Source organism: Octopus sinensis, linkage group LG6 (genome assembly GCF_006345805.1).
Source record: "Octopus sinensis linkage group LG6, ASM634580v1, whole genome shotgun sequence".
Taxonomy (NCBI): Eukaryota; Metazoa; Mollusca; class Cephalopoda; order Octopoda; family Octopodidae; genus Octopus; species Octopus sinensis.
In genome coordinates, this window is record NC_043002.1 from 110,956,190 (window position 1) to 110,968,656 (window position 12,467).

Genomic DNA, 12,467 nt, shown 5'->3' on the forward strand with positions numbered 1-12,467 from the left:
CAGAACATAACGGCAGACGAAATACCACTAAGTATTTCGCCTGGCATGCTAACGATTCTGCCATCTCACCGATAGAAATACAGTGTATCATATGAGGTGCATGAAAAGGCAATGCAGGGACACCACTGCAACCTGATTAGGAGAAACAGCATGCAATAGAGATGATAGAACACTGGTAAGAATACAATGAAATGAGATAGACAATTAAACTCTGTTATTCTATTTTTATCATTCCACTGTGTTTCCATATGAAAACACAATGGAATGATAAAAAATATTGAAATAAAAATTTCGTCCAGACATCCAGAAGACCCAACATTAAGATAGATCAAGAATTATGAATACATTAAACAAATGCAAACCCTAACCCTAACCCTATACACATATGGTGGAGGCACTCCGTCAGTTACAACGATGAGGGTTCCGGTTGATCTGATCAACGGAACAGCCTGCTCGTGAAATTAACGTGTAAGTGGCTGAGCACTCCACAGACACGTGTACCCCTAACGTAGTTCTCGGGGATATTCAGCGTGACACAGAGAGTGACAAGGCCGGCTCTTTGAAATACAGGTACAACAGAAACAGGAAGTAAGAGTGAGAGAAAGTTGTGGTGAAAGAGTACAGCAGGGATCACCACCATCCCCTGCCGGAGCGTCGTGGAGCTTTTTAGGTGTTTTCGCTCAATAAACACTCACAACGCCCGGTCTGGGAACCGAAACTGCGATCCTACGACCGCGAGTCCGCTGCCCTAACCACTGGGCCATTGCGCGTCCCCTATACACATAATAGAAAGAATGAATGGAATAGCAACATCCCATTAAATCACAACCCACCACCACACTAATACAAGAATACGGATGCAATAAACTAGAACTAGTTAATGCCAGCCACCACACACACATTCTTATTTTTAAATCAACACGAGGAAGCAAATAAACAAATCGATAAAATAAATATATGAAAATTAAAACCATACCACATCAGCTCACATGCTTACCTTTGAGATGTAACATAACAGCATAACAGGTAACAAAAATCAGTCAATAAATCAAAATCGTGTGAAACTCTAAAATCTATTGAGAAGGCAACAGAAATAGTGTGATGAGAAATTTCTAGGGGAAAATAAAGAATCAGTAAACAGTGTGTTTATAGGCTTAGTTATATGACTCATCTGAAATACTATAATACTTGTTTTAACACATTTTCAGATCAAAATAAAATCGAAAACAAACAAGTGTGTGTGTGTGTGTGTGTGTAAAATTGAAGAAATTGGAGTTAGGAAGAACAAGTATGGTTGGACATTATTTATCATTCACAACAATTGTTTTGATGCAATGTATTTTTCCTAGAATACAGGTATTTGATTATGCAACTGTTTGTTTGCATAATGAGATCTAGTTGTGCTTCCTCAGGTGATATATGAGTGTTGTCTCCTTTAAAACAGATATATGCATACATTAATGTATGTACACCCATAGTCTCCCATTCACATACATACATTCGGGACAAAAATTGCTCCAACATACGCCAATTTAGTCATAGCATACATGGAGGTCCAGATATATGAACAATCTAAATTACTATATGGCTTGGACTTCCACAAATATCTACTAGAAAACTGGAAACAATGCTTAGATGACTGCCTAATCCTATGGACATACATATTTCAACAACTTATAGATTTCAAAAATCTAATCAACAGCATAAACAATAATATTTGCTTTATTATGGAATACAATAAAACTCAACTACCATTCCTGGATATACTAATCATCAAAATAGATAAAATCATTGAAAGAGATATTCACAACAAACAGATTCTAAACAATACTTACTATTCTCCTCATGCCATCCCAAATGCACAAAGAATAATATCTCCTTCAATCTAGCAAGAAGAATCTTCACAATTATCTCAAACCCTGAAACTCACAATTAAAGACTCCAGGAACTAAAACAAGAACTATTTAAAAGACAATATCCATTAATGCTAATAGACAATGGAATAGAATGTGCCAAAGCAATAAATATCGAATGTGCATTGTTTGTTTTTGATTTTGTAGACTACACAGTATAGTAGGGTCAGTTGGGCACTGTCTGTGAGAAAAACAACACCATGACGCAGCTTACTCTGCCAAAAATTTGGAAACAACATACTGTACTGCTTGGCATTTGTGCCTGAAGCTCCAATACAAACATTTCAGAATGTTTGGATATCAATCTGAGGACAGTGTAATCTGAGGACATGTACTGAGTCTGATAAAAATCAAACATCCAGTCAACATCATGGTGTTTTGAGTGATCACTAGTGATGGTAATGTTATGCCTCCATTCATCTTCCCACATGGCTTCAGACTCAACATAGAGGCCTTCATCAAATGCCTGGAGGAAGTAGTGCTGCCCTGGTCAAGAGGGTTGCTGGAACACCCTCTGTCTGGCAACAGGATGCTGCACCAAGCTACACAAGCAGAAGAACCCAGTCATGGGTGTCAGACAATTTCTGAAACTACATCACCCCTAGCATCTGGCCCACCCCTAGCATCTGGCCCACATATAGCATCTGGCCACCTAACTCCTCAGACTGCAACCCCCTTGATTATCATGTGTGGGATTTAGTTGAGTGAGAGATGAACTAAACTCTTTCTAACACCAAAGATGAACAGAAGGCAAGGATTATGGCACCATCCAAAAGAGTTGCAGGAGATTCCAAAATTGTCTTGAGGCTGAGGTTGAAGCAAATGGCGATTTTTATTGAATAAATTTACTCTCAAGTATTTTATGATATTTTTATGTAGTTTTGATAAATATATCTGTTAAAATGAGATGTCAGTGTTATTTTCATTTTTTCATGATTTAGACAACACTTTATTCACAGCCCCCTGTGTGTGTGTGTGTGTATGTGTGTGTGTGTATGTATACACCCACATTCTTGCACACACACACATTTTTATTTCTTAATTGTCTTCCACTTTTGAAAAGTTGCATCATAAACATTTTTATGATGTTTGAATTAAGAATTTGAAGGTCATAATATCAAGTAATATTTATTGTTTTGCTTCTAAGGTTATATTTTCTGATATTACATTTATACCACATTTTTCCCAAAAGTATGATCAGGAATTCCAAGGTTATTGAAATACGGTAGGTGTTTACAATATATTCCAATATTTGTTTTTAATTTACATTCATTTATTTATTTTACTTCTCAAGTCCATATTTTCTTAAATTACATTTATGTTATATTCACCCAAAGAATGATCAGGAATTCCAAGGCCACAAAATTATATGCCAGCAAAGTGTAGTTGAAATTCTATCAACAATTGCCACATCATATATCTTATTACTACTCAGAAATTTAAATGGTAACTAAGTATACCAACAAAGGATAAGGAATGGTTTTCAAACCTTGTTTCGTTTATTTTGTTTTGTTTTCATTTTTTTAGTTCTCATTTTTCTTTTATTTCTATGTTACAACTATTTTTTTAACCACACCTAATGCAAAAAGTATGCAGTGCTCAGTCATCAACATTAGCTATAGATATAGATATCACGTGATCGATCACGTGACCGACCAGACCATCAGATGTTGTTATACATCGCTGGTCACAATGCGTTCGTATTGTTTTAGCCTTCGAATGACGCCACCCCGCTCGCTAAGTGAGCAGGCCAACAGAAGAAAGAGTGAGAGAAAGTTGTGGCGATAGAGTACAGCAGGGATCACCACCCCCTGCCAGAGCCTCGTGGAGCTTTTAGGTGTTTTCGCTCAATAAACACACACAACGCCTGGTCTGGGAATCGAAACCGCGATCCTGCGACCGCGAGTCCACTGCCCTAACCACTAGGCCATTGCGCCTCCAGATATAGATATGGTAGCAGAAAATACTTATGTGGTCTAGCATTTGTAATGACTTTTAGAATTTTAGTTGAGTTGTGTTCAAGACAAAAGAGAATGTGAAATATAAGATTGATATGAGCAATGTTTGTTTCATTGTGTTGTTGAAGAAGACACAAGATTGCTATGTCTGGAGAATGTTTTTGAAGTGTCTGTTCAAGGAAGCAGTGCACATTTGAAGTGAAGTACCTAAGTTCCACGTGGGTGGTACGTGGGGGAAGGTTAAAGAAGAGTGAAAAATTGGATTGTCTGCACAGAAATAACCATTGTTGGAAGAGTCAGTATTGTTAGTTGGTCATTAATGAAGAAGACAGTGTAGACCAAAGTGAATCCCATCTATGTATATTGTGATGGTATTATTTGATGTTAAGCTTCCATTCCAAAAATGTGAGGGACAGATGAGGCCTTACAAGCTGCTTAGCCAGGAGATTGTCATGCCAGACACAAGGACTTTCTTTATGTCAAGAATGGCATTGCAGTCATCAAACTTTTCAGGAGTAAGTGAGTAGGTCACCTCATATGTGATGAGGAAAAAACATTAATGAATTCTTTCATTCTTTCATTTGTTTTAGTCATTGAATTTTGACCATGCTCGGGCACCACCTCAGATGGTTTAGTCAATTAAATCAACCCCAGTCCTCAAGCAGTGGGAGACAAACAAAAATACACAAATACACACACACACACACAACACACACACACACACACACACATACACATACACACAAACCAGGATTGGTGAGTCAGTGAAAGATATTCTCAAAGCATAATGCATGTATATATATATATATATATATATATATCAAAATAAGCAATAAGGATATCCAGAGGTAATGCAGTACGATCGTTTCAAGCAACTCCATTTAATTGAACAATGCAATCATTACATCAATTTAAATGCAGAGCAATCCTAAGTTAATATTTACGTATATAATATGTATAAAATATTAAACTGATCCTATGTAATTTCTTTTCCTCCCTCTATTGTATTAAAATTTGGTATGTACTCAAAAGTATTCAAAAAAATGTTATCCTTTTGTTATAATATTCTTCTTAATAATCTTCTGAATAACCCTAAATTTTAACTTTATACAATATGGCAATATTGTTTAAAATATATTTAACTATAGTACCCCATGATAAAATTTTCCCTTATCATTATCAATGGTCTACTATTGACTTTCCCCTTTAATTGCAGGCTGACATCTTGATTTAAGATTTCCTTTACCAAATCTCATTGTATTGCTTCAACTTAATCTTGATAGTTTTATGACTATACCCACTATGATTTCTGTCAACTCCCTCAGCTCCCTTCCTAACAGACACTGCTCCTTGTTCTTTGGCCTTAGATTTTGATATACAAAGGTTTGATCAACTAGACTATAAATTAAAACTGACCCCAAAAAACAGTGACAAGTTAGATCTCTAACAAGTCTTTCTTCCTGATACCTTAGTAGCTTCTAAGCTGAAGTGAAGACAGCATGTTCTTTGTCTATCTGCTCACCTTCTTGGAGGTTTTAGGTAAAATTATACTAATGTGTCCATCTGTTTTAATCTAATTTAATTCTATGTATTTATGCAGCTGAGGATTGCTCTGCATTTAAATTGATGTAATGATTGCATTGTTCAATTAAACAGAGTTGCTTGAAACGATCGTACTGCATTACCCCTGGATATCCTTGTTGCTTAATTTGATTTTAATCACCTTCCGTTGCCAGCTCCGTCTGGCACCTGTGTGGGTGGCACGTAAAAAGCACCCACTACACTCGCGGAGTGGTTGGCGTTAGGAAGGGCCATAGAAACACTGCCAGATCAGACTGGGCCTGGTGCAGCCTTCTGGCTTCCCAGGCCCCAGCTGAACCGTCCAACCCATGCTAGCATGGAAAGCGGACGCTAAATGATGATGATGATGATGATGAATACTGTAGTAAATTCTGGTGCTTTAACTTATTGACAATCTTTAATGGTAAATCACAACATATGTTTCTGCACTCCACACCAGCATCAAGTTGCAATTTTCATATTCACTTGACATTATTTAAGATTACACTTAATAATTATTTGAATATTTGGGTATCATTTTTATTGTTATTGTGGTTGCAATTATTATGCTGAGTTTTTGTTTTTGTTTCTGTTTCATTATTCGTAAGTAACTCCCACCAATGGGATGAAATCTTTTGATTGATGGAGAGTATTGTACATCCTTTAATTGATGAAGTCTGCAAAAATTTTTGGAAGTCTTTCTCAGACTCTACTCAATGAAGAGTAACTGTTGTTAAAAATTTTATCTACCATAGAAATCTATGGATAATTTAGCAGAATGCTAATGCATATAGGGAGAATTCATAAAAAAAAAAGATGAAGACAGGTGGTGTGGGCAACAAACTGATGTAATAGTTTAACACTTGGGAAGTGAAAAAAGTCTTTAACATTTCGAGCCAATGCTCTTCCACAGAAAGAAACAGGGAGAGAAAATAAAGAATGTGTAGTACACGTGAATATATATTATGCATGCATATATGTTTATACATGCACATATATATATATATATATATATATATATATATATATATATATATATATATATATATATATATATACATGCAAATATGTATGTATATATAGATATATATAATATATATATATGCAAGTTCACCAAAGGTTGGTGCTCAAACCCCTCTTGTTCATCATAGTCCTCCAGGCAATAAAAGAGGAATTCAAATCAAGCTGTCCCTGGGAGCTCGTCTATGCTGATGACCTTGCTCTTATAGATGAATCACTGCCTGAACTAGTGAAGAAGCTCCAAGTATGGAAGCTAGGTCTAGAATGAAAGGGCCTTACAGTTAACCTAGCAAAAAACGAAGAATTAGTAAGTAGGAAGGCAGATAAATCACAAATCCGTTCAGGTAGATGGCCCTGCTCGATCTGTAGAAGAGGTGTAGGTAGAAACTCCATAAGATGCACCCAGTGTAAGCTTTGGACACATAAAAGGTGCAGCAATATCAGAAGGTTAACTGAGAAACTAGATTTTGTATGTGAAGGTGCATAGGTACAATAAACGCTAAAAATGTGCAGAAAATAAACTCCATCAACTGACAGGGGTGTAAGCTAGAGATGGTAGATAGCTTCTGTTATCAAGGTGACCGAATTAGTTGTGGAGGTGGATGCTCCAAGAGCATAGCTGTCAGAATAAGATTAGGCTGGGCAAAGTTCAGAGAGCTCCTACCCCTGCTGGTAACAAAGGGGCTCTCTCTCAGAGTGAAAGGCAGATTGTTTGATGCCTGTGTGCGAACAGCTATGCTGCATGGCAGTGAAACATGGGCTATGACAGCCAAGGACATGCATAGGCTTGAGAGAAATGAAGCCAGTATGTTTCGCTAGATGTGCAATGTCAGTGTGCATGTTCAAAAGAGTGTAAGCATCTTGAGAGAAAAGTTAGGCATAAGAGGAATCAGATGTGATGTGCAAGAGAGATTATTGCACTGGTATGGTCATGTGATGCATATGGATGAGGACAGCTGTGTAAAGAAGTTCCAATCTCTAACTGTGGAGGGAACCTGTGGTAAAGGTAGACCCAGGAAAACATAGGATGAGGTGGTGAAGCATGATCTTCAAACTTTGAGCCTCACAAAGGCAATGACTAGTGACTGAGACCTTTGGCAATGTGCTGTGCTGGAGAGGACCCGTCGAGCCAAGTGAAATCATAGTTGTGGTAACTAGCACCCGTGCCAATGGCACATAAAGAACACCTTTCAAATGCTGGGCCTCACAGAGGCAAAGTGGCCGAGTTCCTTTCAAGATTTGGTGCTCATGGAGGCAAAGTGGCTGAGTTCCTTTCAAGTGTTGTCCTCATGTTGTGCTTGAGAAGAAGACCCATCAAGCTGAGCAAAATCAGTCATGGTAGATACCAGTGTCATGCAAATGGCACCTGTACCGGTGGCACATAAAAGCACCCATTACACTATCAGAGTGGTTGGCATTAGGAAGGGCATCCAGCCATAGAAAATCATGCCAAATCAGACTAGAGTCTGGTGCAGCCTCTAACATGCCAGCCTGTCCAACCCATACCACCATGGACAATGGCCATTAAATGATGATAATGATGATGATGATCTATATATATATATATATATACACTTGTAAACCAAAATTATACCGGTAGGTAGTATTGCATTAAATAATAAGTTAAAAAGATATAAACACACAATCCAAAACAGGACACAGGCGCAGAAGGTCGCCAACTCCTCATCAGCTATCAACCAGAAGGTCAAGCACAATTTTATGTCTTGATAATACTGCATCCCCTTCTGGTGGTGCTGATGATGGAATTTTGTTGTCAGCATCACCAGAAGGGAATGCAATGTTATCATTAAGGCACAAAATTGCGTTTGACCTCTGGCTGATAGCTGATGAGAAGTTCATGACTTTCTGTGTCTGTTTCCTGTTTGTGCTTTTATTATATTTTTAACTTATTGTTTAATGTAATTCTATATACTGGTATGTGGAGGCGCAATGGCCCAGTGGTTAGGGCAGCGGACTCGCAGTCGTAGGATTGCGGTTTCGATTCCCAGACCGGGCGTTGTGAGTGTTTATTGAGCGAAAACACCTAAAGCTCCACAAGGCTCCGGCAGGGGATGGTGGTGATCCCTGCTGTACTCTTTCACCACAACTTTCTCTCACTCTTACTTTCTGTTTCTGTTGTACCTGTATTTCAAGGGGCCGGCCTTGTCACTCTCTGTGTCACGCTGAATATCCCCGAGAACTACGTTAAGGGTACACGTGTCTGTGGAGTGCTCAGCCACTTACACATTAATTTCACGAGCAGGCTGTTCCGTTGATCGGATCAGCCGGAACCCTCATCGTCGTAACCGACGGAGTGCTTCCCATATACTGGTATAATTTTTGTTTGCAAGAATTCCATATTTCCATACGACATCAGTTCCTTCCCTTCTCTCCCTCTTTCTCCCTTTCACTCTCTCATTCTTTTCCTCTTCTCTCTTTCTCCCTCTCTCTCTCTCTCTCTGTTTCCCCTTCCTTCTGTGCTGCTATCTGTCGCATTCTTTTGCCTTCCCTCTCTGCTCTCTACCACTTTTCCCCCTCCTACTACTGAAATGTGACCTATGGTCATCATCTTATCTTCTTTCTTTCCATGCACACTACTGGAGCAAGTGGTTGCATTTTCTCTCATCTCCCCCTCTATTCACTTTTTATTGTCTCTCTCTTAATCCTCTCCTGGTGCTGTGACTATCTCTGCTTTCTCAATGCAAAATATCATCCTCTTCGTTTTTATATCTCTCCCTCATCCATTCACTAATTGTCTCATCTTGACTTATATTTATTCCACATTTGCATGTTAACTTTCTGTATTGCATAGTTGTTTATTTCTTGTCCATTTTCAGTCTCGTATTTTGGCTTGCCAATTCTCAGTAGCATTTTGCAGTCAGCATCACCAGAAGGGGATCCAATATTATAGTTAAGGTGCTAAATTAGGGAATTTGTCCCTCTAGCCAATAATTGATGGTGGCCTTCTGGGTCTGTTTCCTGTTTGTTTGCACATTCATTATATGTTTTTAATATATATACACATATATATATATATATAGGCCTGCTCACTTAGCCAGCGGGGTGGCGTCATTTGAATGCTAAAACAATGCGAAGCACATTGTGACCAGTGATGTGTAGCAACATCTGATAGCCTGGTCGGTCACGGGATCATGTGATATGTATGTATATATATATATATATATATATATAAAGTTAATCCAAACATGAAAACACAAAAAGAAAACACAACAACGCGAGGACGTGGAACAAATATAGTATTACTGGACGCTCAGGAAGGAAGGGAAGAAGGAGGGTTTTACGTTTCGAGCGGAGCTCTTCGTCAGAAACATAGGAAAAGGAAAGATCTAGAGAAGGGAAGACGTGTGTGTGCCTATGAGTTTATGTGCTTTGAAATATGTCAATGTCTACACTGTAATTTCGATATTTTGCATTGAGAAACAAAGTCAGGTTTCTTTTAATTTCATGTGTTTGCATGAAAATCATTAGTACAATACTTACAAATTAGAAAAATAAAATCCAATGTCATAGAGATGAGCATCATGCTATAAATAGTAATAGTGTATTTTTTCTTTCTTTAAGGTGTCTTTCAATCTGATGTTTTGCATAAACAAGTAACAGTTTAGAAAAATATGTAAAGCTATAATATCCTAATGCTATATATATATATAATTGAATATTTATAGAGATAAGTTTCATGTTTCCGATATTAGAGCTACATTTAGAATAAAAAATGCAAATTCCCTGCTTTTCTTTCAAGCATTCAATTTTGGAAATAATTTTTTGATGAAGAGTAGCGCCATTGCTTTACAGTATTGCGGATATTCCCGTGAACATTTGTAAAAGGGAAAGATCTTGAATTTTCCATCACTGCTTATTTCCAGATGCTTGCTTAACGGAATCTTACATAGTTCCTCTTGCTGGATATGCTGCCTGTGTATTCTTGCACGGTGGCAGAGGGAATTATTTGTTTCACCAATGTAGTTTTCTTTGCAGTTGAGGCAGGTCATGCAGTATATGAGGTTCTGCATTTTGAAGTTCATATCTGCATTTATTTTGAATGAGAATCTGCTCTTGGATTTGACATAGGAACCACTTTCCTTTCTAAATCTTTAAAGTTGTTGTTGTTGCATATTTCACATCTGTCTCCACATTCTTTTACTAGGAATTCTGATTCAATCTCTGAAGTGGATTCTACATTATGCTTATGCCAAGGGAGGTAATAATTTGAGAGGAGAAATATATATATATAGAGAGAGAGAGAAAGGGGGAGGATGAGCAACAAAGAAAGAAACAAAACAGAAATAGGGAATCGGTTAGAAAATAGAAAGGGAAAACACAAAATAGAGAGAGAGGTCTGTATTATTAGACAGAGTGTGGGCAAGGGAGAAGGTCTATATTATTCTGCATTAGTAATGAAACAATGTCATGAAGACTATAAATTTATGGTTTAAGAGAAATATTGATTGATAGTTAAATTAAAGTGAAATAAACTTGGTTAACAAATAGCTGTGAATGTCACACTTTTACATGTTGCAGACAGAAACTTGTGGCCATGGTGGAGCACCACTATTATTCCTTTTTTTTTTATTATGTTTAAATGCTTATTGGTATCATGTGAGGGCACGTGGCTTAGTGGTTAGGGCATTCGGCTCATGATCGTAAGGTTGTGAGTTCGATTCCCGGTGACGCGCTGTGTCCTTGAGCAAGACACTTTATTTCACATTGCTCCAGTCCACTCAGCTGGTAAAAATGAGTTGTACCTGTATTTCAAAGGGCCGGCCTTGTCACACTCTGTGTCACGCTGAATCTCGTTGCGAACTACATTAAGGGTACACGTTTCTGTGGAATGCTCAGCCATTTGCACGGTAATTTCACGAGCAAGCTGTTCCGTTGATCTTATCAGCTGGGACTCTCGTCGTCGTAACCGACGGAGCGCTCCTTTCCTTTTCTATTGGTATCATGAAAGTAAACAGATGTATACATTGATACATTGACAGAAGGGAAAGTAGATATGATAGTTGCTTAGACAGGCAGACAGGAAGGCAGGTGAGTCTACAAATATATGCAATTAAAGAGATATACAAATAGATAGATCACTGAAGTGAAGTGAAATGATAAGAAATGGAAAAGTAATCTCAATTGGCAAATAGCTTGGACTGAGCCTTGTTGATGGCTGGACGAGTGAAACGTGTTTACTCTTTTACTCTTTTACTCTTTTACTTGTTTCAGTCATTTGACTGCGGCCATGCTGGAGCACCGCCTTTAGTCGAGCAAATCGACCCCGGGACTTATGCTTTGTAAGCCTAGTACTTATTCATCGGTCTCTTTTGCCGAACCGCTAAGTGACGGGGACGTAAACACACCAGCATCAGTTGTCAAGCAATGCTAAGGAGACAAACACAGACACACAAACACACACATATATATATATATATATATATATATATATATATATATATATATATATATACGACAGGCTTCTTTCAGTTTCCGTCTACCAAATCCACTCACAAGGCATTGGTCAGCCTGGGGCTATAGCAGAAGACACTTGCCCAAGATGCCACGCAGTGGGACTGAACCCGGAACCATGTGGTTCGTTAGCAAGCTACTTACCACACAGCCACTACTTTTTTACTAATTTTTTTTTTAATTCCCTCGCTTATTGCATGTGCTTCAGTGCAATTAATTACCCTCTGCTCAAGTGAAACATTTGTTTATAAAACACTGACAACGATAGATGACATTATCTAACAAGAGAAAGAATGGAAAGGATTATTTTTTAAAAAAGAGAAATAGTTACAAGTAAACATGTACTACATGTAGGATGTGTAGTACATGTAATGTTTTGCATGTAGCTAATCTTCTCCTGCATGAGGGAGTTAAATTTTATGTATTCATCAAATAACATTAAAGTGACAAACTGCTTAATTTTCTCTTATTTATGCATGTTTTCTGTAAAAAAAACACATTCTATGGAAATTTATACTGCAGGAAACTATTTTCCCCTGAATTA